This window comes from Rhipicephalus sanguineus, chromosome 6, assembly GCF_013339695.2.
Source record: "Rhipicephalus sanguineus isolate Rsan-2018 chromosome 6, BIME_Rsan_1.4, whole genome shotgun sequence".
NCBI lineage: Eukaryota > Metazoa > Arthropoda > Arachnida > Ixodida > Ixodidae > Rhipicephalus > Rhipicephalus sanguineus.
Window position 1 is genome coordinate 91,634,448 of NC_051181.1, and position 26,030 is coordinate 91,660,477.

Consider the following 26,030-nt stretch of genomic DNA (forward strand, 5'->3'; position numbering starts at 1 on the left):
CGATGTTCACCATAAATGATGTCGTCATTTCATCTATACCGATGTGCAATGTTGGCAGGCCTTCTGCAGAAAGTACTTTGCTCTACAAGGAAAACACTTCATGAAATTCATGTTGGCCTTTTTCGCAACCAATATTAAGTTCGGCCACTATGTTTTAGAATAGCTACGTACTCATGCTTCGATACATCTGCCAAGGAAGAGGCACAATTTTCGCGCTTGACGCAATTCCATCGTGTGTCATATTGCCGAGCGCTTTGCAACCGATATATTGGTTTCTTAATCCGTATGACCTAGCAGTTCATCATTCACTCTATAGTATACTCTCGTCTTTTTGTGACTGACTTCAATATATACAGGAATAAGCGAAAGCGTGCTCTGGTATTACCAACAATGGGCGCCCAGCTTTTGCATTTTCACGAAGGTGTCTGGACACGCCACGATCGACGTCAACAAATATGAGCAAAGCTGTGTCCTTGGTGCTACGTCATTATGACTGCATTGGCGCGGCATCGATGTCTACAGTCTGTCAAATATACTACTTGAATTAGTCGCTGTTGTCAATCCAAGAGAAAGGGTTCAAAACAAAAACAGCGATCTACGCAGTGACAGTCGCCAGTATTGCGAAACAAGCCCACAAGACAAACGACCAACCAGCGCCACAGATCGCACAGGGTTGCGATTTTATTAATGCGAAATTTCCATGTTACGCAATATGAAAAGAAAACGAGCACCTTTTTTTCTGAACATCGCCTTCACCCGATGTATGTATGTATGTATGTATGTATGTATGTATGTATGTATGTATGTATGTATGTATGTATGTATGTATGTATGTATGTATGTATGTATGTATGTATGTATGTATGTATGTATGTATGTATGTATGTATGTATGTATGTATGTATGTATGTATGTATAAATACAGGGAGGTATGTTAATTTCCAGGGCGAAAGTGCCAAATTGCGAGTTCGATAGGTCATATAATGCGCATAAGACATTTCAATGTGGTAACAAGGGCAACGAAATTTACATGAGTTGGACTGAAGAGCCGCGTCTCTCCTCTCTCCATATCCCCATACAGGGCTACGAGTAACCGGACCTAGGCCTGTTACTTTGTCTTTGGTTACATTCCTTCAGCTCCTACAAAGCCCGAGTGATGCAAAAGTTTATTCGCATTTGCATATGCGGGGACTTTTGCGAATACGGCTTGCTATTGTGAATGCTTTTTCCCGAATAGTGTCGGCAATGTTTGCGTTCACTAGTTTTGTACCTCTTTGCTCGGAAAGTTCGACGCCGTGTTCGTAAAGGCCTTCGTGCACTTAGTTCCAGCATTCACAGAGTTGGTACGCACTCATTCGTGTTAATACTGTTCCTTTGCACACAAGTCGCTTTTCATGCACAGTGCACGCGTGTTGGAGTCCATTGCTTGTATGGAAACTAAACTCTGACTCCTCCTTTTTATAACACAGATAAATATTTTATTCGTAGTCATTTCCAAGCGAATCCCTTCAGAACACCAAATGCAGAAGTGAAATATACAGGGATGAACTCTGTGAACTTCGGTTGTGTATGCACATAATGTTGCATCTGAGCCCTTTGAGAAACGGAAATCGCGTTCAAAGCTTCTTTGATGACGCCAGAAGGTACGGCTGCTAGAAAATAAGTTTCATAAAACTCGCTACTGCGAGTCCTTGCGCTCATAAAAGACAAGCGCTTCTTCCAGTGTATGTCAGGCCCGACTAACAAGCGCTGCTGTTGTAAAAGCACGCCGGGAAGATGAGGAATAAACAAGTACAGAAGGGGATAGCATTCCAGAGTATTGTGAAAACGAATGTGGAAACTGTGAAAATAAGTTCCATGCAAACACGACACTTGCGTGCGCTAAGCTTGATTCTACAGCATGAGACTGGACAGAGGACTTGCTTTAACAGATGAATTGTGACATAGAACGCTAAACTTCGTCTCAAGTGCGCACGGAAGGACGTTTGCAATACGTTTCAGGGGAAAAACAAAACGAAGCGATGGTTTCCGGGCATAGAGAGTCTATGCGCATCACCTATGTCTTCAATTGAAAGAAAGTTGCGCCAGCAAACTAGCACATATGTCTAGCCTAAAAATTTTGCTGATGCACTTTGCTCTTCTCTTTTTTTTTCGTCACCACAGTTTCGCCGCAAGGGCGAAGCCGTCAAGGCAATCGCAACAGATTCTAATCTTATGCGAAGTAAGGCTAGCAGCTACTCCTTTCGGATCCGATCTCGCGCAACTCTACAATTTATGCGTGGTTCAAAGTGACGTCATGTCGTAAAGACCAATGTATAGCGGAGCAGAGGGGAAGCCTCAGGGATGAAACGCAAAGTGATGTAAGGCTAGGCGAACATAGGCATGGTTTAGAACAGAAGGAACCTCTCGTGCGCTTGACAACCTGCATGCACGGAGACAGAAGTATTTGAGGAGGAGAATCTTCTAGGCCGCCTTAGCGCGCGAGGGCGGCCCGATAGCGTCACGGAAGAAATTCAGTTTCCGCCGCAGCACGACAGACGGCGCCTCCGGCGTGTTGCCATCTTTACATTCTCTTCTATGGACGCGACGCATGAAAATAGTGATACCACCTCGCACATAGTAAAATTTCCAAGATTTCTTACTGTAACATGAACGGTAGATGTATCAGATAATTTAGTAGCAGTTACTAATAGAATATGCCCGAATTATAGGCCTCAACCCTTTGCTATACTGCTATACCGTTCCCACCCTCTTGCTATACTGTACTATACATGGCTATGATATGCTTCACTCGCTTCCCTCCTGCTCATCCTCCTTCGCTAGGGTGCGGACAACATTCAATATGGCATGTTTTTGGGCTAGTTGGTTCATAGATACAGCCCACAAGCTTTAAACTGCGCGAAGAAAACGCGTAGGAACATCGAAACACGCTCACACACGAAACGCACCGCGTGTTTGCCAGAGGCCCGTGTATACGTTTGAGTGCACGTTAATGAACTCCAGGTGGTCGAAATTTTCGAAGCCCTCCACTACGGCGTCTCTCATAATTGCACCGCGGTTTTGGGACGTAAAACACCCACAGCGATTTTACTATGTATAATCGAGTGTTATTCCTGTCAGCTCTTCGCCATTAGCGCAGGTGTCCGTGCACGCCCGCTATTATAGCTATTGGCCCGACAAGAATAGTGAACGATAACGATTGTATGAAGTCAGAAGAAATAATCTTTTGATAGCACCTTACATTTTGGTCCTGGATTTCTTTTGTTAGAAACGTCGTAGAGCGTAACTAAAATTCAGTGAACACATTATTTAAAGCAATGAATGCTACTCAAGTCCTGAACGTCCTGTAAACGTATGCTTGCGAGTGGTTCCCACTGTAGAAACAGAGATGGAAGGAAGAAATAGGCGGAAAGGCAAAGAGCTTAGGCAGTTCTTAGACCGGCTGTAGCCAGCCGATCTAAGAACATGCAAATATTGGTGGTGATTTCTTGGCTGGAAAATAACGTAAAAGCATCTGGAAATCAACTTGAGGTGCAGAATCTTACAAGGTAAACAGCAGAAAATAGGGACACGCGAGGACTCAGAATGGTTGCCAAAATGCAGCCTTTTTAGGGGCGAAGCTCCTTATAGCGGCACCCGTTCGTCCCCGTCGTAGTAGTGTGTAACCAGTCTTAAAAACGGAGGGGGCGTGCACACATGAAGGCTCCCTAAAGACAATGCGCTGCGACAGTACGTGATATGTATCGCCCTCTCCTCTCCTACGCTTCCCCCTCTTTCTCCTCTCCTACGCCCCCCCCCCGCCCCCCAATCTTGCCTCGCGGCGCAGCGGCGCCGACGCGGGCAGCGTCGCGGCAGCGTCTTGATTGAAATAACCGACCGCTCGCGCTGCACAACCGTTCACTGAGCACCCCTGTATATATAGGCACTGGATTTTGACCTCCAAAGTAGTGCTTGTGTGCGATTTCTCCTGTGCGTGATTGAACAATGAAAATTCACAGCGTACATGTAAAATAAAGTGAGCTACAAGTCGTCATAACTCTAATCGAACCTTTAGTATAAACGGGCCCGATCTCACGTCAGGTGATGATGTACTGGGCAGAATTCACGGAAGATTCACGGTTTACCGATGAACCTCCGCAGCTTCGCCCACTCATCATCATTCACTCCGTGGATATGCTGCGATTTTTTTCCCGCTGTAGTAATAATGTTGAACATTGTTTGCAAAGAAAATACACAATTTTTAAGCCTAGGCGTTGAGTCTTGACATTCTCGACGTCAAATATCTCAATTTCAACAATCACTTGATGTGCCTGACTAAAGAACAACTCCAAATACCACAGAACCCATGTCGGAACAACATATGTCCTGATGTTTTTACGTTGTTTTAGTTGCGGGGCAAAACTTCCAAGAATGAATAGCCTTGCATTATCATTTCGCGTGTCTGCTGTCTGCTCTTTCTTACTGAAGTAAATTCCTCTAAATGCGGGTAAATGTGTGAACGGCACTTAACGCGCAATGTATTTCAGTCTTTAAAATGCCGCGTGACTCAACTCACATGAAGGAGTTTGTCTTTAAAAAGACTGCTAAAAACTTGAAAAGAAAAATACTTAATCACCTCGATATATTACCTTGTATGTTTTTCCATAACGTTTCGACTTGCAATTTTCCTGTGTTGTTGTAGGCGCGAGACGAAATACTCGCACCTACATAGACCATAGCCGCAAGCCTTTTCCTACATGCATTACAGGGCTCATTCCTACATGGAAAACAAATTTTACCGTTTTGTTTTCCAGATATGCTGATCGACGTTCAGATGACAGAAATAGAACAAGTTAGAATAATTTTTAAATAACCAAATATTCCCAAAGGCTTCAACGAACAAACAACCTGAGGAGTAATATCATATCAGAAATCTGGCAGAGGCGCAAAACTGAGCTCTGAACTAGTTTTTTTTTATATTATTCTTATTTTAACAGCCGCGTTTTGTTTTGTTCGAACAGTCAAGTTAAACGGTGCGCTTGGCAATATTGCGCAAGAGTTTTTCCGGAAAGTTTAGTTTAAAATGAGAAAACTTTCAAAATGACGATTGAGCTTCGTCAAAACGTCTGGGAGGAAACGACGGAGGAGAAATGTCTAGCAAAAGGAACCGTTTTGCATGTGTCCAAAGCGACGCAAAAAATATCAAAAATTTTAATTTTGAAGAAAAGTTTTGTGGGCTTTCGGAATGCCCTGATATCTCGTATGTTCCGATGAAATGAAACACTAAGCCGAGAGAACGAATATAATCGCGAAGGTGTACAGTCTCTTCTTTGTGTCTCGTTTTTTGCGCCTTTCAGTATGAACCTCAAGCCAACTAGCCCAACTCTCCCTTTTGCTGCGCTAAAAGCGAGGTACAGTGCCCGTGGGTTTCAACGCTCATTTTAGAATACCTGATGAGACTGCAGCTTTTCGTCATTTCTCGTTCCAGGCTAGAATTTCTAAAACCGTCGCGTTCTTCGCGCAGACACGTTAAGACTGTGTTTTCAGAAGTGACAGCAGGATTAATTACCTCAATTGCGCCGTGTTTTGACGCGTAATGATGAGAATTGAACTGAATGTCACACGACAGTTTTTATAAAACTACTTAGACGGCAGCGCAAATACCAATTTTTAAGGCGTTCGTTAGATAGCATTTGTAGATTCATCAACTGAGCACGATCACTGTCCGTCTCATGGCTGCCCAAAACAAAATATTATTTTGCTGTGCAAATACTCGTGTTTGATTTTCCTATTCGAAAATTTGTGCTCTTAGAGAAGTGCGCTGCATTGTAAAACACCGTCACACGTAGTGTTGGAATGGCGCTTCAAAAGTACGATACCCAAAACCTGCACGTAAACAACACCTTGGTATTTGACATGATTATGCACTAATATTATCGATATTACTATTGATTAAAAAATCAAAATTTTGCAATAAGCTTATTGCCTCTTTCACAATTACACGTATTTAATCAAAAGTTGAGGAGCCCTTCACTTATCGGGGAAATCGGGGCATGCGAAGCTTGGAGTGGAGGTCCCTGACTTTTCTTTCTTTCTCTTTCTTTCTTTCTTTTCTTTCTTCTTTCTTTCTTTCTTTCTTTCTTTCTTTCTTTCTTTCTTTCTTTCTTTCTTTCTTTCTTTCTTCCTTTCTTTCTTTCGTTCTTTCTTTCGCTCTTTCCTTCTTTCTTTCGTTCTTTCTTTCGCTCTTTCTTTCTTTCCTTCTTTCTTTCGTTCTTTCTTTCCTTCTTTCTTCCTTTCTTTTCGTTCTTTCATTCGCTCTTTCTTTCTTTCTTTCCAATTGCGCAATGCTGCCTCCTATCGTAAGCTTTCTGTTTTAGAAGGCGTCTCTGGAACGCTGTTATCGAGCTGATTCGGAATGTCGTCTTTCATGCTCTTTCCAGCGTTCGTCAGCCTCTATGGAAGGCCCAATGGAAGGGCGATCACGTGATCATGAAAAGGTGGGTTAGGAATTCCACTTTCAAACCTGTGCCTGGAAAATAAAGGTGCAATATACAAGCAATTGACGCTGTATACACTAATAGCGCGGAACAGAGCGTCGTCCGTCGATAAACTCGTCTGCGGCTAGGCGCGCCGGCATTTATACATGTGGCAACGAATATTCGAGTCTTATCGTTCCATGGTGGCCGCACTAGTTCCAGAATAAGCTCAACTGTTCGCGTTTGTGCACTCAAGCCTATCAGAACATTATGAAGTAATGTGGAAGCTTCCCAGACATACGGGCTGTTTTGCTAAATGCAGAGGCTATACGTGTAACGGTGCAGTTAAATAGAAATACAAAAAATCACACACTCTCCCGCTAAAGGGGACCATGAGAGGATGTGAAGCAGTGTTTCGGCATGTAGAGCCGGCGTTTCAGAGGTGGAGTGGTGAGGGGGAAAGGGGAGAGGGGAAGTGGAGAGGGGTAAATGAGAGGGGGAGAGGTGACGTGGAGAGGGGGAGAGGGGGAGGGTGCGAGAGACGGGGAGTGGGGAGGGGCAGTGGAGAGGGTTTGCGCATGCGCAGTAAGGGTGGTCACGCCGCACACCACCACCACCACCACCGGATTGAATTCCACTATCAGATGCTTCACATCTAAAAGGAGCGCACGTGGCAATACGGAGTTTTAGTACAGCGGAAAACAGCAAACGCAAGGATTTAGCTTTAGCGTTGCATGCTCCAAACTGTGCGTGCGCAGAACCTAAACATAGCCCGAGCTGTTACGTACGTACTCTATTTATGGAATATAGCGTTCAACGCTAACGCACGCAAGGAATTCTGTACGTAGGGCAAAATGACGACGCCTGTTGAAGCGAGAGCCGTCACATTGACCTTTTAAAGACGATAGTCTTTCTTGGGGAACTTAAACGCAGAAATTTCGGTCTGTCTGTCTGTCTGTCTTTCTGCTTGTCGGCACGTCACTCGATTCAGCCACCCGGCCAAAGTTGAACCACTTGCCCAAGGGCCAGCCATCTTGAACGGCTGACTAGGTTCATTCTTGTGTACATTGTTGATCAAAAAGCAAATATTACGCATATCTGAGGCGCAACATCACCAGGTAAGTATTAGGCGGTGTGTTCCTTTAAGAGAAAATACAGAGATACGTAATTCTAGAGACCCTAGTTCCTAAGCTGCGCTGAAAATGCGACTGCGCTGAAACTTGCCTTCCTCTGTGCCCTCTGCACCAGCTCATTGTAGTGTTTCGGTTTCGGTTCATTATTGCACTGTACGAATGTCATGGGGCGCCGCTCTGGCATTCCTGTTTTACGCAGGCGACGTGTAAATAAAAGAGTGTGTGGAGAGTACTCGTTGAGTGCGGACGTTTCTTCTGCTTCGGCGCTTCGCGCCAAACCGCGTGTTCGGGTTGGATGACGTCCCCGCCGGTCGCGTTGGTCACCGCCGGTCTTCGCCTGCTGCTGCGCCGGGACTACCAGCCCCCAACACAGCACTCATGTTTCGCGACGCATTACCAGATGGCGTCCATATTTCAAGCAGCGCCTCTTCTGTCGTCTTTAAACGACATTTCCAGCGAAGCACGCAGATACGCGGCCAATTTTTTGAGTGATCGCCTTCATCATTAAACTCATTCATTCGAAATAATGGTCGTAGTTGATTGATATTTGAGTAACGATGTTTCGCCAGCCGTATACTGCCGATTAAAAACGGCTCGGTTTTTTAGACAAACTGTCGGATTAGCGGTGCAGTAGGCTTCACAAGGTTTGTTTACAATGTACGCTCATGTTTGCTGTAGCCGCGCAGCGATGGCGACACTGACTTCATTCGCCTGCTTCCAAGATACGGCGAGAAGTGAAGCTGAGACCTGCCACGATTCGCGCCCTTCACAGGTGAGTGTAATGCAAACTTCACTTGAATACCCGTTCTTCTTTTCCACGTTTCGAAGAGGTCAGCAATTCTTCAGTTCATGTTCAAAACAACAGGGACCACTGCCATAAAGTCTTTGTGAACTTCCATCAAGTTTCATTCGCCAATATGAGGCGTTTTGTTGTGCCTCTTAGGCACTGACACGGCTTCCTATTTCTATCTGTGAGTCGTTGCGTCAATGAGTGCGCAAATTTTCATCTTGGCTACTAACGTTGCCGAGAAATGCTTACGTAAGCGCCACTGAATTATAAATGGTCCCCGCTATCGCTGTCCTTTACTGCCGCTGTACTCAGGCTTGCAGAAATTCCAGCTTGTTAACCTAGGTGTCTGTCGTGAAACTGATCGCGGCAATCACGAAATAAAGGCTGTTGGCACAAATTTCAATGTAGCTGTATGGATGTAAGACTTAATAATCAAAAAGATAGTTGTCAAAACATTGGGAAGAAAGAGGTGCCCCTCAGAGGAGAATAACAGAAAGAAAGGCACCGAGATTCCCGCCATCTCAGTGTGGTATGTAAGAGGGCGAATATACGAACATTTGAAGCGTGCAAACATTTACAGTGTATATAATTTCTGTGTGAAAACATCCCTACAAATTTCAAACAAGTTAGTCACTGGATCACTCATGTTGGCAAATATAAGCTTCGTACCTATATGAATCTTAATGTGCCAATTTTCTCTGGCATCTTTGGCGACGTTCAAGCAACTCGAACCAAACTGTACACGTAGGCTGGCCCACAGTGAAACCAAAGCACGACACTTCCAACCCACCACCTAAAAATCACCAAAGCTGTTATTTCAAGCAAGACCAGTAAACTATTGTTATATTGGCCACAGTCTCCTTTATCCACATGTTTCTGCTCCTATCACAGGTGAATCTATTTTTGCGCGCCAAGTTTTAAAAATGCTGCATTCATCTATTGAAGTGACCTTTCCCTACCACTTTTCAAGCGCACAGTGTACTTACTGCTTTCGAGAATTATACTGGGTCGTGACTTAAAGCCCTAGTAACTTCGCTCTGTCTTTCATTCACCGCAATATCTTCGTTTCGCTCTGTATACAGTGCTTTACGTAGAAAGCAGACGCTTTGCTCCACTCAAGTAGTCAAGTTCTGTAAAATGTCCAGGAGGGCCCCAGTATTCGAGATGCTTCATATCGAAAGCTTCGAACTGTCTTTTCAACAAATGCATACAGTCAACGCCTAATAGCTATTGATATTGCACCTCCTAGGCCTCTGACACTAGCTCTCATGTTCCTTTCAAAAACACACGAGATGAAGAAGCACAGTAATTTCCGGCTGGCCGATGTAAGTACCATACAAATCTATACGCTACTGACTAATATAAGTGTCAGCAACAGCTCAATCTCTTGAAACCTTCCTTAGAGGTAAGTATGTTTATGAGCATGGACATCTGACCTCTGCTACATCCGGATGAGCCATCACGGCCTTCTCTGCCGCCCATATATCTTTCGTTTTCTTTTGACAAACAGTCGGACGCTTCCGGCGGTGACAGTGAACCAAGAACTATAATGTTGTCTACGAGCCGTAGTCGCATTGGAGAGATTCACGACGTTACTGACACCACCGATTCGTCTGCGAAAGCAGATAACAGGGGCAATGTTTCCTTTCACGGCCTCGTACTAACTTTCTAGCTTCGTAAGCACAGATTTTCTGTATGCATTCGTGTGATAAATAGTGTGCACCGCAGCATAAGCATTCTGTTGGTTACGAATAACTTTCGATTTGTGTTGCTTCTCGCATCTTTACATTAATGTCAGGTTTATATTTCTTACGTAGATTACTTGTAATGTGCATTTTTCGTGCGTTTTGGAACAGCAACCTTGATTCAACTGTTGGCGCAATGGAAAGCCGGAAGCTGCGGCGATACATATTAAACATTTGAGGTTTTTTCACGATTGCCCCTGTTTGCCATTGCATAACTCGTCATTTTGGGCAAGAAAGTCGCTGTTATTGTGTAAAAAATGCGAAACATCGCAGCTCAGTGGAAGAACAGACAACAAAGCTCTAAATCTGGAAGCAACACTTGTTGTGTGACGACATGTATACACTATAAGAAAATAAAAGAAAAGATAAGATAGAAATCGTTGACTGGTCAAGCATTCCCGTGCGTGGTAACTACCATTGTCTAACAACGTACATCGGGAATATCTGTCTTATGTTAAGAAAAGGTATTCAGAACAACGCTAAGGTTTCAACTGTGTTTCTACGCTATGTTTTGTAGGCGCTGCTACTTCTATGATTCGTCGCTACTACGTATATATATCGCCCGTACTTAAACCTCACGCGTTGTAAAAGACTGTCATGGTCATGTATTCATCTGACTTAACGGAAGAAAGCTTTTGCAGGATCTATATCATTTTGCCTGTAGTAAACTCAAGTTAATATCGGGAATACTTTCGTGAAATCTTAAACTATAAAAGCAAAGCTGTGAAATAAATTTCTAATAAAGAAAACAAGCAGCCACGAAGATGGCGAGAATGACATTGGGAAAAGATGTAAAGTAAAAGATCTAAAGGCGGGGAGGATGCCCAGTGCTTAAAGTTGCCGGTAACGCTGCGCATGAAACGGCCTAAATATAGTAAAAAAATTTTGACAGATCCCACGTGCCGAGGGAGTCGATGTTAAGCGTTGTTGATGCTGTGGATGATGATAGTTTATTATGCCTGTGTGCTTTGTAATTTATGGGCCTTTAAATCGAACACTCGTCGCGCAGTTCACATGTTTTGACGCCTGATGTTATTCTACGCATCACCACGCAACATTACATGGGTTAATGAGACTCCTTCCACTAAAGGACATTCATATGCTTATTTTTATCCGAACCAGTTTTATGCAATGGTGCGGCACTGTGGTAGAACTGCTGCTTGCCACGCAGAAAACTTGGGTTCAATTTTCACTCGCACCGAAGATTTTTTTAAATTATTTCTTTTATTCGCATCTTTCCCAAGTTCTCGGTCCCCCCGCTCCCCCCCCCGTCCCCTTTCCTAACATTGAGTACCAGGCCAGCAGATTGATTCAGGCTGACCTCTCAGCTTCTCTGCCTCATAAAAGCTTTCTCGCTCCAAACCGTCTGCAATTATTAAACCTGCCCATCGAATATTTGCTCGCCTGGACCACGAATTCCAATTAGAACCTTTATTCGCCCCAACTAACCTGTTTTTATATTCTCCTTCAGTACCTGCTCTTAATCTTTGGAATCTAGTGCCTAACAATATATTCTGTATACCAAACCACGCCATATTTATTCACGAAATCAATCATCATCTTGGTGTCTGAGTGACTTGGTATAACTGTCTCAGATGTACATGTGCTATAGTGATTTATTCAGCACACTGTATAACACACAATAATTCGGTCGCTTAACTACTGTTTAGGAGGTAAATGTTTGGCCTCGTTTGTTTTTGTGTTGCGCTCTTCTTTTTTAGTGTAGTTTGCCCTTATAAATACTTCACTATGTTATTTTTATCATTGATGTAATGTTATTTATTTATGTTTTCATACCTTTTTTGGAAACGGAAGTGAGGGTGAGGAGGAAAGAAAGGAATAGGGGAGTGGGTAAAGCATTGCATAGCCTAGTATGGCGGGATGGCAAAGAGAAGTGAGCCTGGGGAGAAGGAAAAGAGGAGACTAAAGCGTAGCGTAGCCATGTACGGCATTACGCAAGCAAAACCACGTATAGCATAGCCGTTTATAGCATGGCCGTGTATAGCAAGGGGGTTTCTCACCCTCACATCTCTTTCCTGGAGCCTTACTATGCCATACTATACACGTCTACGCTATACCTGCCTTTGCCTGGGTGACGGCACACACGAGTATGCTATGCACTACCCACCTCCTTTCCTTCTTTTCACTCTCACTTATCTTTCCCGCCCTTGCTCTGCTTCGATATGTTATAAAAAGTTTTGCCTGCGTGACGCCACACATGGCTATGCTATGTTTTACTCTTTCAGTTCCTCCTTTCCTCCCCCTCACCGTCATTTCCCTTTCCCACACTTTTCTGTACTTGACGGTTATAGATGGCTGTGCTCTACTTGGTGTTGCCTATATGACGCCATACATGGCTACGCTATGCTTTACAAACTCCTAGGCACTTTCCCTCCTCCTCCTCCCCATAACTTCCTATTCCCGCGCTCTCACTATGTCATAATATAGATGGCTATTCTATATTTTTGCCTGCGTGACGCCATACGTGGCTATGCTGTGCTTCATTCTTTCCCCTCGTCCTTTCTTTTCTCCTTACCCTCACTTCCCTTTGCCGCACTTTTACTACACCATGTTATACATGGCTATGCTATACATGGTTTCGCCTGCGTGACGTGATGCATGACTATGTTATGCTTTACCCTGTTCATTCCTCCTCTCTATCCTCCTCACCGTCACATAACTTCTCAACCTCAATTTCCTTTCGTGCCACCTTGCTATACATGTCTATGCTATACATAGCTTTTCCTGCGTGACGCCAAGAGACATGAGAAGACGACGACATCATACGACGAGAGCATACGACAGCCCGAGCCCCTAAAGTGCTCCGTGCTTTAAAAATACCACTATCTACTGGATGGATGTGTCTCCTCAAAGTTGTTTTGTTGGACATATAAGTCTTGATAGGTGCTGTACGGCAGATAATTGAAGACAAGGACACATGTGCGAAATTGTTGGTTTAATAAATATTCAGATTATTAAAAAGCCTTCGTCGAAATGAGCACATGTTTTGACACAGAAAAATCGCTCGAAGGCATTTCTTCAGTACAAATCCTGTGCTGGGCAAACAAAAAATGCAGACAAGGGTAAACACAGAACACAGGTTCAGTGAGGTCTCCTCGTTGCGAAATTTTGCGCTGCACGAAAATAATGTCCCAGTAAACTTACACAGTTTATTCTTATCTGTCGCACATACTCCATCGTCTTCGGAAGGAAATATTTCTTCGACAACAAACTTCTTCCTGTCGCCATCGCGCCGGTTTTGTGAAATTCCAGCCATTCTCTCTCAAGCAGATCCCACGTGTCATGGCCAACTCCCCGCTTCCGGGTCAATGCGTATCTTACGAGGGACCCTGCTACCGGTTCAGAATTTAGACTGCATGAGCTCACCCCATGCTCGCAGTAATAGTCAATGTTTCCACCAACCCAACCTACTTCGTCCAGGTCATTCTCGCGTTCGTGCCCGTAGAGTCTGCGATAAGTACCTCTCCCAGCTCTCCTTCATCAAAGCATTGTACTCATTCTAAATCTTCACGCGTGAGTTGAATTGTGGCGATGCCGGATACACTTGCTTGTAGGAGCGGGAAGGCTTGTGTAACGCTCTGAAATATGCAGTGAGATGCAATGCCACGAGAAAGCTTGAAATAGGAAGTAGTGTCCGTGGCTTCTTTGTGAAGTAAAATGCCGAGAAGGAGGTTCTTAGAAGCGCACATGTAACTGACGAAGGTTCTGAGAAATTGGAAAGCGAAAATGGAGTTAATGACCACAGGGCTTCACAGAATGCGGGAACAGCGATGAAGAAACGTAGGTTGTTGAATAAAAATTAAAAACGTGCAAGGGCGTGGACGTATTTTCTCTGCGAAAACACTGCATCACTTGGTTTATGCGAAGCATAACGGGCGATGACCCCCGGCTGTCTATATTCGAAAACATTGAGTGCTTCCATTTTTAGGAACAGCTCATCGCATTAACCAGACTAGAAATGCTTGCATGCCTTTTTCGTGATACAATTCATGGCAGTAAATATCACACTCGCACACATATATTTGCAGTTGTGTACCCACTTAAAGCGCTGTAGAACACGTGTCAGCGTTTTTTTTTGTTTTTTTTAACAAGACAGAGGAAACAATTAAGGCTACCAGTATACTTTTAAGCCCCCAAGAATACAGTCTGGAAGGTAATAAACGTTTGCCATAGACATCGTTTGCCTGCTGTGATTTTTATTGCGATATCAGGTATGCAGTCACCCTCAGCTAGTTTTTGCCGTCGGCGTTGCCGTTGCCATCATGTCCCGGATATGCATACGTATCTATATATAAATAAAAGCCGCAAAGAAAAAAAATGGCGAAGTTCGCACTAAGCCGCGCAAGGCTTGAAATAGTAAAATTGAACGTTTCTGAAGGCAAACCTGGTTGCTACTAGGTTGTTTCTAGGCCTTACATAGGGGATGTGAGCTGCTTCTAGGTGTCTTCTAGGTCGTTGCTAGGCATTAGATAGGTGCTGCTAGGTTGTTTCACTTTGATTCTCAGCGCAGAGAGGTTCGAGTTAAACCACAGACAGTCACAGACACGGCACGGATGTCCAAACTCCACAGAGACAGAAACTCGCGCAGAAATCCAGCGCTCGCACCTCTCATAGATCTATGGACACGTCTTCATTGGCGTAAGCCTTCCATCGCTTCGGGGTATTCTCGCAGCAGCCGTTGGCTTTCCCGTTACCTAGTATTCTCTCCTTGTACGTACCCGGGGTCTTCGGCTCACCGCCGTCGCTTCGCAGCCATTTGTTCTTCATTTTTAGTGGACCATTGGTGAGTAGCGAGATTTGCCCAATTTCAGTGGCACATACCCGTTTATGTTGATGATAGTTCTTGGTTTGTCGGACAAGGAACGATTTGATAAACAGCTTCGCTTTTAAAAAAATACCGACGATTACAATGCCGCCTAATGTGAATTCTTAGCACAGCTTCGTGTTGGGGCTTTGCCAATTATGTTTAAAGCTTTGGCTTTCCGCGAGGTATCGACTACTCCATAAATAATTATTTTTGTGAAGTAGGAAAGCACCCACTACACCATTATTCGTCTTTCTGCGGATACGCGAGGTACCCGCTACACATCTGTGGCACATTATGTGCAATTTGTTGATGCCGCATGTGGCTGATGACGATGAAGAATTATGGCTGAGCACTTCGCAATAGGTGGGAACCATTAAACCACATAGATACAAATTTGTCAGTTCCGTCGTTAGTTCGCGGTCGTCCTGTGTGTGTTCTTTTTGTGAGTCGTTTGCGTTTAAGCGGTGCGCTCCAATTATCGAGCTGATTGCCGTTCTCTGTGTGATATTCTGTCTGTGGCAGTCATTGCCTCGCCGTTGCGGCGAAACTATGGTTTTTTTATTATTCTCAATCTTTCAATTAGAAACATTTCTCACCGCAGTCACTGCAACACTAAGTGTACGTACGCTACATAAAGAGATGAATGAAATAGACGCCGAAGGCAAGAAAGAGAAACCAACGCTGCAAGAAAAAAGAGAAAAAGCAAATAGACCAGAATATCTGAGACGTACAACATGAATCAATACAGTTGCCTCCTCGTGAGTCAGTGTGCGGGGTGATCGCAACTTCACTTCCCGACAACGGTCTTTAGAATACAGAGAAGAGCACATCAACATATCAGAAAGAGAGGAGAGAAGGTGAAGCACAAATTTGTCTTGATAAGAAGTCATGAATTACTCCACTCTGTGAAGATGAATGGCCAGCGAGGCAGCGCAGCACACATAACAGAACAGATGCACAATTTTGTTGACACGTACAGGAAGTCACAGAACTTTTGAATTCTGATTATGCTACTTTAAAGCAGTTTCACTTGGATTTACATGGACCAGAAGTGCAATGCGCAGCTTATTTATTTATTTACACATATTTTTCTTATTTGTTTCAATAATAATTTTTAATTTATTTATGTACTTTTCTGTTTACCTTTAGCTTGCCAGCAGTGAATAGTGGGGTTTGCCCAATTTTTATGGCATATACATTCTAAAGGTTTTCGGTTGAATAGGTAACTATTCCCAAGGTTCACAGTGTTACGAAACGCCTACTTACACACAGCTTCGATTAATTAAGTTAGTAATATCCCTGCAAGCATAACCTAAATAAAAATCCACGATAACTTCCATGATAGCATGCGCTGTGCAAGGAGCTCATCAGTTCACCGTCACAGTTCACGCGCTTTTTGTATTCAGCCTCCAGCGCCATGCAGGCACCAAGCTTCTACTACTCTTCATGGTCTCACACGAAAATCAATAGTTCCTACAAATTACAGCAAACGAAAAGGATGCATTACGTTTGACGGATACCTTAACGTTACACCATTCACATGTAGCTAAAAATATCGCATCTTATATATTCGATAATTGCTAATTGGTTAACAGCTTAATGTAAGGTCAACCAATAAGACTGTAATATGCAAAATATAATGTAATAGTGTTGGTTCTGTTGCAACGGCACCGTAGCAATAGAGAAACAAAGGTCATCGCAAGTATGCGTTAACTAATTAAGTTATCTGAAGAAGTTTAGTGTTACGCAACTATCGCTAGATTTAGAGGAAATGATGTAATTGTTGTGGTTTTACGTAGCAAAACCACGACACAATTATAAGAGACGCTGTAGTGGAGAGAAAATACACAGTAAAGGTAAACAACTGAAACTAAGGCGATTAACGGAGACACCGAGCCTTACGGTTCTTGAGACTTTTTTAGTCCATTTCTTTTTGTTCCACAGGAAAACGTTGGTTCTTCTTACAGACCACCGAATAGCTATATTGCCGATTAGAGAACATGCCAAACGCCAATGCTAAATTACATCTGCGAACGTCTATCTTTTCGGTACTCGGAATGTTCATTGAGTCTCGCGGAGGCAACCTTACCACGTTCAGTAAAATACTGACCAATACACAGTACATGATCGGCCCGATCAATAGAATCTCCAGCAAGAGGGCAGGTATGAAGGAGGATAAACTTAGCATACTCATCCCCGCATTCCTTATGAGCCACGTCATCAGCAATGCACAAGTAGGTACGCGTCCGAAAAGAACAATTTGGATACGCTGATCTGTAAGAGCATCGTGGAAGTGTTAGTAGTTCCGGTAAATGGCAGCACAGAACGCCTTCTCCAGCTGGGTGCACATAACACACCAGGCCAAATTATCGAAGATCAGGAAACGACAAATATCACGTCTCTCCAGCAGCCTCGGAGGTGGGGGGGGTGATACTCTCGCGGACTTGGAAATCGGCCCCAACATAGTGGAGGAACGTAAATGTGCAATGTCGGATAGCCTAAGGGATAACATTTTTGTTGCTCATTTTCCCAAAAAACGTACATCCGCCAGACAGTGTGTGCAGAGACAGACTCTTGCAGTGGCACTGCTCCGGATGATCAGAGAATCGCGTTTACACGCTAATCTTCGCTGACGCGGCTCAGTATGGGCGCACATCGGTTTCCTCGCAGCGGTAGTCATTGACGAAGGATAGTCACTTGCGCTGCCTCCGTCAGCGGCTCCATACCGGTTAAGGCGGAGCAGGCAGCCATCGCTTTGGCACTCCTAGCCTATGCGAGAAACATCTTCACTGACTCAAAGACGGCTGTCAGGGCACTCGCCTCTGGCTCTACCGCCGAAGAAGGAAATAGAATCCTCGAAGGCAGAGTAATACGTCCACAATATATCACGTGGTTACCGGTACATCTTGACTCCCAGCTCGATTCCCTCCCCAACCTCAACGACATCGCACACGTCTAAGCGAGCAAGCACTAACCCACCCCGCCGACGGGAATGCGAGTCGAGGTCTTGATGAGCCTATACTTGTGGACTTCCAAGACATTCATTACACATTTAATGCGGTAACTAAGCACTGCTACATTGGCAGTAGAGTCTACGCCTCCGACTCCCATGGTAAACTAAAGAGGCCACAGGCTATCGCACTGCGCATGCTTTACACAGGGCCGTATCCAACTTGACTTTCGTTCGCTCCATCAATCCATACGGATTAGCCCGGAATGCACAAGCTGTGGACACAGAAGTAATTTAGGAAACATGCTCCGGGTATGTTCCTTGTTACAGAGAGGCCCGTAAAGCTGCAGCAAAGAAGAGTGGAGCTCGGCGCTACACAGCTCCGCGCTTTCGCGTCAAGTACGGGCTGTCCAAAAAGCCCGCAATGCGGCTGTGAGCCTTGGCATTCCCGTTCCAACATGGCAACGACCCGCGGCTTCATCACCATCCCCGATAGAGGAGCATCGGGGTCTCTCAGAACCGTCAATAAGGTTCATTGTCTGTCTGGTCTTTTTCGCTAACCGTCATTTCATTCCTAACGAACCTGAGTGCAATTTCGCCTAACACAACTTGTGTTAGAAATAACAAATAAATAGAGTACTTGATACACTAAACGGGAAAGTTCGGTTTATATGTCTACGTGATTGGAAAGAAAGAAATATATGTGTAAAATGAGCATAACGTCGCACATAAACAACGATGGCAATAGAGGGGGCGTGGCATGGTATCAAAATTTAGGACGCATGTGTAATTGTTTAGCGCTTCTTCAAGGCACTACACAAAAACTTTATTTTATGAAAATCTCGTGCCACCACCGGCACGTGGCCGCATCTGCCTGGAATCAAACGCAGGTCATTGTTTTCATCAGTAGAACACGTATAGCACGTCAGTGTGTGCGGTACACCCGTAAAACACGTACAGCGAATGCAAACTTGCAGCACGTACGCTAAGCTTCTTTTTGAACGTGAATTTCGAAACGCGAAGCATCTTATAATGTCCCCTAGCAAGCCCCTGTGTCCTATCCAAATTCGTCGCTTTTTATTTTACGAACGTACTTACAATGCACTCGTCACGGTATTGGGCTAACGGCAGCAAGACTGGCGCTAATGGCTGCTCATGTTTGGCCCGTCGCCATAAAATGCCGCGTAAAAATACAAATAAGCTGTTTCGCGCATAGGTCCACATTAGCATAACATCAGTGCTGAGAACATGCACGCGAGAACTCAAATCCCGAAACAGTTACCGCTGATCACGTCGAGGCCGTAAACGGAGGACACTTGTATGCATCCGTGATATCGCCGCACGCGATGTGTACTGCGGAAAACTGATTGAGCAAAACCGCACAGCGCGTCAAAATGTGCCCTTCTATGAATAAGCTGTGCGCTTTATTTATAACTGGTCGGCTTGCGCTTGTTGCGTTGTTAGGTTCGAGGGTCCCGGTTCGGTTTCCGGCCACGGCGGCAGCATTTCGATGGGGGCGAAATGCAATGAAAACCGATATGCTTAAGTTTACGTGTACGTTAATATAATCCGGCGCCCGAATAGCATAGAGCAGCGTTCTAAAACAAGCTGCACGGCCCTCACATTACTGTCTTCGTTCTATATATTTCTTTGTATTTTCTTAATAAGTGTATCGAAAGACAATAGCATGAGATACGCAGGCGTGACTGGTCTCAAGCATTTTTACAGCGAAAACATAGGTGATCACAACCACAGCCAATTTTGGTGGCTTAGTTGTCCGCCGCCGCCACCGGTGACGATAACCACTATCGCTCGAAATGCTAAAAAAATACCCAGGATCAGATGGATTTTGAACCCGGGCCACCTGCGTGGAAGTCAGTATTCTAACCCAGAGCCACGCCGGAGATTGAAAGTCCTTCGCAAAAAGACCCTATACAGAGTTAGCAATTAAAATATAGCGTGGTAGAGGAGTAACATAACAACCATGCGTCACACAACGCGAATTTCTGAACGTGTGGGTCGTTTAAAGCTGCCAACCGATTACAAAGGGCTCATCCATAAGTATTCATTGTCATCAACCACAGCATTATCAAAGTGCACATAATGCCTTACAGATGTGTAGCGGTACCTCGCTTCTCCGCGGAATGACGTTATAATGGCATAACGGCTGTTTCCCCACATCACAGTATTTATGGTGATCTATGGCGTAGTGGTTACCTTGCAAGTGCACTTGTAGTAGTTTTCCAAAGAGAGTTTATAACGGGATCTAGAAAGGCCGCTCTTCCAGCCTCCACTGTGAATATGCAGCGTGCTCCGCGAAGACCTGTCGTTTTTTTTTTCGTTACGCACCGCATGTGGTTACCATGTGGTGCGTAACGCCAGTGTGTGCGGAACGCACCACATGGTAACCGCAAGAAGCTCTATATTTCAGAATCTTCTTTCGAATTTGAGACATTCTGGCGATGTGTATCGCTATTTTGCTCAAATCCTGACATCTATTCCCCTTCAGAAATGACCAGTATATGAGATATGGGAAATTCCTTCTTTCAGGTGGCAACATTAGCTGTCATTATGTTCAATATATGCCCCTCCCCCCCACTCTCCTGCTCCAATCTTTTTCACTGACCCGGCTCATGCGGGAGACTATGTTTCGTCACTGCGGACAGCTAGCTCAATTGAGTTGGAGAGCCCTGACTCATCTGAGCCATGCCCCAACGCCGGCGTCTCACGTGACGAAACAAAAGTCAGGAAAACACCCCGTCGCATGATGACTACTTATGCACGGTTAGGTGGAACGTACAAGAAATAATAATAATAGTGCATCTTCTTCACCTGTTATCCTTCGACATTAGTAAGAAGTTTCTGGACCGCACTAATACCGCCTGCCTTTCAGGCGACCTCACGAAACCGGGAAAACTGCTGCAGTCAAAAGTATGTGCACGCACTAAACAGCTCGTTTATACGCCGACCAAGACCCACACTTTCGCCGAATGGCCGGACAGTGCCGGTGCCGAAATGGAATAGAAGACGGCTGCCTGTCGAGCTTTTTAGCAGTGGTTGCTCGTTACTACTGGCAAAAAAAAAAGAATTTATTTCAATTTAATTAGTATCTTGAACACTGTTATAACGTCCTCGAGACGTGTTTACGCGCTCTTTCTTTATGAAGTCAGGATGAGGATGAAGACAGGATTTTGATGAAGTGAGGATTATAGCGCGGTGGGTTGTAACGATCGCCGTCGCGATCGTTGCATGAATACTATTCGTCTTCGAAGAAAGAAAATGGGATTTCCAGTAAACAATAACGGCGCCTTTTTCTGTCGTTTTCAGAAAATGTTACTGGTTCCCACCCGTGCATTGGCGTTGAAGAAAATTAGGCCTCAGAAACAGGTGTACGTTATTACGCCTTATTACGTTATTAAGTCAGCAAGCTATGCCTGTATTAGAATGTTTAAAAAATGACCTATAAGGTTGATATCGGATGAAGTGGAACATTTTTTTGCATTTGTTGATCGGAAGGTGCGCTAAATAGGTCAATACCTTAGTTTCTCGCGTGCCAAACATTTTAATAAACACGCGCACTTTAATAAACGCGCGGAATAAACACGCTGTGGCGACGAAGGGAAGGCTACGGAGGCGGAGCTCTTGCGTAAGTGCGCGAGAAGTTACAGAGTAGCTCGACATCGCTTTCAGTTGCGGTTTTGGTTGAGAAACTGGAGCGCTTGGACAGGTCGCCGACATTTATTATCACGGCTACTGCGGCTGCGACGTAACTTTTGGAAGAAGTGGAGTCCGCTTCTTCAAAAACCTACACAATTCGCCTTATGGTAGAAATTGTATGCCCTCTTACGATTAAGAAATGTAAGGAGCTTTTTCTGTATGTAGAATTCAGCCGAGGTTTCGCTTATGTGTGTGCTTTGTGCCTTCTAACGTGAACTGTTCTGCGGCGCTGGGTAACACCCACAGACCTTTAATCTATCCACGTTGCGGGTTTTCCGCAGAGCCTATTGGTCCTGCTGTATTTCCATCGATACATCGATAGAGTCGCTCCGTATCGTTGGGTCAGATATTTTAATAATCATTATAAACTCAACACCAATAAACACAGCCTAATCGCACTTGCTATTTAGCTAAATGTCACATTCACCATGCACGGACTGTCCCAACAGCAAGCACTGTTACATTTTTGTTTTGTTCTGCTTATACCTCTCAGCTGTCCTTCCACCCATATGTGTATCTTCTTTCGTCTCTATTATTTCTTCACTGCGCATATCAATTTTGTTTGCCTCACATTTATCGACTTGTCGTCTTACTGAATTTTTTAATGATGCGGATTTTATATACCATTGTGTAAGGCCATCGCGCTTAAAGACGAGTGCTTTATTTTGGTTTTAAATCATTTCTTAGTCACCCCTGCGGCGTCGGCGGCGCCGTCCACACCCCCACTGCGCATGCTCGGCTCATCTCGTGCCGGCAGCCAGCCTCTCCTCTCCCTTCCTCGCATGCTCGGCTCGTCTCCTGCCGGCATCAGGCCTCTCCTCTCCTTCCCTCTCCTCCTCCCCTCGACAACGGCTGAACAAAGTGTGAAATGCGAGCATGCAAGAGCATCGAAAACAAGCAGTGAGGCGAGCCGGATAGCTTGGCACATCGTAACGCGTCAGACTTCGACTTCATTTGCTTACGCATTGTTCAATATAAGATGACTGAGTTTGAATACAGCTGCTCTTCCTCGTAGTTTGCGACGATATCTTCAAGTATTCTGCAGTAGAAGCGGCCTCTTTCTGGACAGGCGAACCCGCCCTTTTGATCGCTGCTTTAAAATGAAGACGAAACTGTAGTGTACCAACGTCTACTGCACGAGATGCATCTTCATCCCTGAAATTGACGTCAGCCCAAACCTTACGTGGCAAAACTTTACGTCTTCTTCAGAGTCTGCCAGCTTTCTCGCAAATTGAGCTAGTCTTCGCTATATCCTGCAAACTTTTGCCGGACATTGTTCAAGGCGAGGCGGTTGATGCGGCAGATGCTGCAAGTAACTGCAAACGTGGCCTCCAAAACTAACCCTCTTTCGTGATCAAGCCGACGTTGTCAATTCAACACGTCCCTTCTCATCATCTTCTTCCCATCGCAAGCACTCCTTCAATATCATTTCATGGTGAGAGTTCCGCAATTGTCCCTCTGTCGTTGACTTTGCATTATCAACGTACACTGCCAATGACACAGTGACATAATGTGCATCGAAGGAGGTGCTTCCCTTTTAAATTTGTCGAAGTTCTTCATCTGTCTCTGGGCTCGCACAAGATCTCTGAATAAAGGCGGCGCTTTTTTGAGAACCAAGTGAAAGCAGCTTGATCCGCTTCGCTTATTAATTGGTGGTTAATTTCACTATAGATAGCAGTCGTAATGCGCGAAGAATTGTGTGCAGTGATCTGCAGTCGTAACAGTACCTGTGTAACATTTAATATATTGTAATAAGGGAAGATATCCAACATGGAGGGATGTTGAACAATATTCAGGGTACATCTGCCAGAACTAACCTGCGTTAGCCACCACTTGCCTACGGTTAGCCAAGATTTGACTGTACTTGTACTGTGTGAGTAAACACGACATATGTCATGTCACTGATGCTAAGCCATTCGTGTATACCATGTATATTCTTGTATATCAGTGATCGAAGCTATGCCAATGACCTCTCGCCATTTATTCCGTTCATGTGGTGACGTGTCAATCACCTTTTTCATGCATGTATGATACGCGATATACGTTCACGTACTTATCATGTGAATGAAACGGCTTCAAGACGTGTTCGACATGACACTTTTGCTATCTGCCTCATGATATGCATTGCATACGTGCAACGTGACTCATGTCATGACATGTATTTCTTAAATGTCCTACATGCATGTTGTGTCATGCACATTCTCGCGTACATACAATTAATGAAGCAGTGATTTATACAGTGACAACAGCACTCCAACGTAAGAAAGCAGAATAGATTCATACTGTCCATCTACCTTTTGTTCACCAGAAAGTGCTTAGAATTTAATACATAATAGAGGTTTGTTCTGCTGTGTTTGTTAGGCAGGCCTGAATAGTCATTGTGATGTATGTGAAGACACCAAGAAAGATAATATTTACGTTGCATTCAGGGAAGTAGGATTACCAATAGTCAAAGTGCAAAGTCGCTCGCTGCAAGAGCCAAGACCCACCTACATGCTCTTTGCAATGACAGCTCGCTCTAGCTTTTGTAGATTACACCGTAATGACGCACGAACGCAGACCGCTTTTTAACAGCGAAACTGTTTAGGCAGTCCGTAAAAACTTCGATTTGTACGAACTGATGAATACAAAAAACCCCTCGGCGCACCTCTCGTGACCTAGCAACGACTAATGCCATACCTGCTCCGTGAGACCGCCATGCACTCTCTTCGTCCTCTTCTTCATCATCGTCGTCTGTACCTTCTGCTTTGCTGTTAAAACACGTGCGCTGATAGCTCTGCTGTGGGGTGTAATTACTCTGATGGGTGACACAACGAGTGCAAAAAGAGAGAGAGAAAGCCAGAAATATAGACAGAGAGAAAGAATGAGAGACAAACACAGAGAAACATTCGGATCTGCGCACCCACAGTGCGAAGGCGAGCGTCTTCCATGCACGCTAGCAGACCATAGTTAACGCTGTATTGTATAGCATAGCAAGATGGTAGAAAAGGGATGTGATGGTGAGAAGGACAGATGCCAGGGTAAGGAGGAGGAGAAAACGTAAATCATAGCACAGAAAGAAAGAGAAAGGCGCGAATAGAGAGAACGAAGCGCAAAGAAAAAGGAGAGAAATAGAGCGAATCAAAGAAAGATAGAGAAAGAAATAGAGATAGAATGAGATAGAGAGAAATGGACAAGAAGAGAAGTGAGAAACACAGAGAGATAGAAAGCAACGGAAGATGGCGAAAGAAAGATAGAAACACCGACAAAGAGAAATATAGAGAGAGGGAGAGAGAAAGAAATAGAAATTAGGAGAGGCAAAAAATACACAAACGAGCGATAGAAGAGAGAAAACGAAAGAAATAGAGGAAGAAAGGAAGAAAGAGAAAACTTCCAAAACTTAGCCAGCTATACATAGGTTCTCATCAGCTGCGCTGTCCCTTTAGCATTGCGCCTCAAGTGCAAGCTACGCTATTTTTTAAGCTGTTCTTTCAGAAGAATCACTAAGTTTATTCTGCATGGAAAACAGGCAGTGCCTGCTCTCAAACATGACTATTCCTGGAAGCGCTGTGGCGTGCCAACTCTGTAATTTCGAGTGCGCACTATCAAGCAGAATACTGCAGCAGCAATGGGAAAACTTTCGTGGAGCCTTTAGTGGAGGCACGATAAGAGGAACGATGCCGTAGGGCATGTTCCATCACCCAGGATTCTGGACTTTCATGGCTGATCCAGAATATCTCGCACTAGCGGGGCAGCAAGAAATCTCTTTTTTTGGGAGGGGGAATGGAGCAGGAGTTCTGGTCCATCTTTATGCAAGTTCTTGCGTATGTTTGTACGCAAACGCGTATGTATTCACATACAAAACTAGAGGATTTTGGGAGAGGGGGTTACAAAACCCCCCTCCCCTTTGTAAACAACAATCTCACATGCGAAGTCCGCTAAGACATGATAGTCAAGAGCGTGGCTGAAATAAAATCACTATGATTGCTGTGTGAGTGTTCTCTTCGAATGAAAGCTTGATCCCCTCAATATTAAACATGCGGTGGTGCCCTTCTGCATATATAAATTATATATATATATATATATATATATATATATATATATATATATCAATTATTCATTCATGTACACAACACTAAGAAGTATGATGCTTATGGTGATACTCGGGATTTAACGGATTGGGCAAGTGTGCTCCTTAGCCATTAGTGTAATATTTGGCAAGACAGACTGCTGGCACTTGTCGACAACTGTGTATAACGCCGAGAGTAAACAGGGAACACACACACACGCATATATATTATATGGTGTAGTCCGCCTTTGCAAACGTTACACTAATGATTCAGGAGCATACCCGTTCAATCTGGTAAATGAATGGTGCTCTAGCGAGCTCTATGACAAGAGTATAAGTAGCAAATTGAAATATATAGATAATA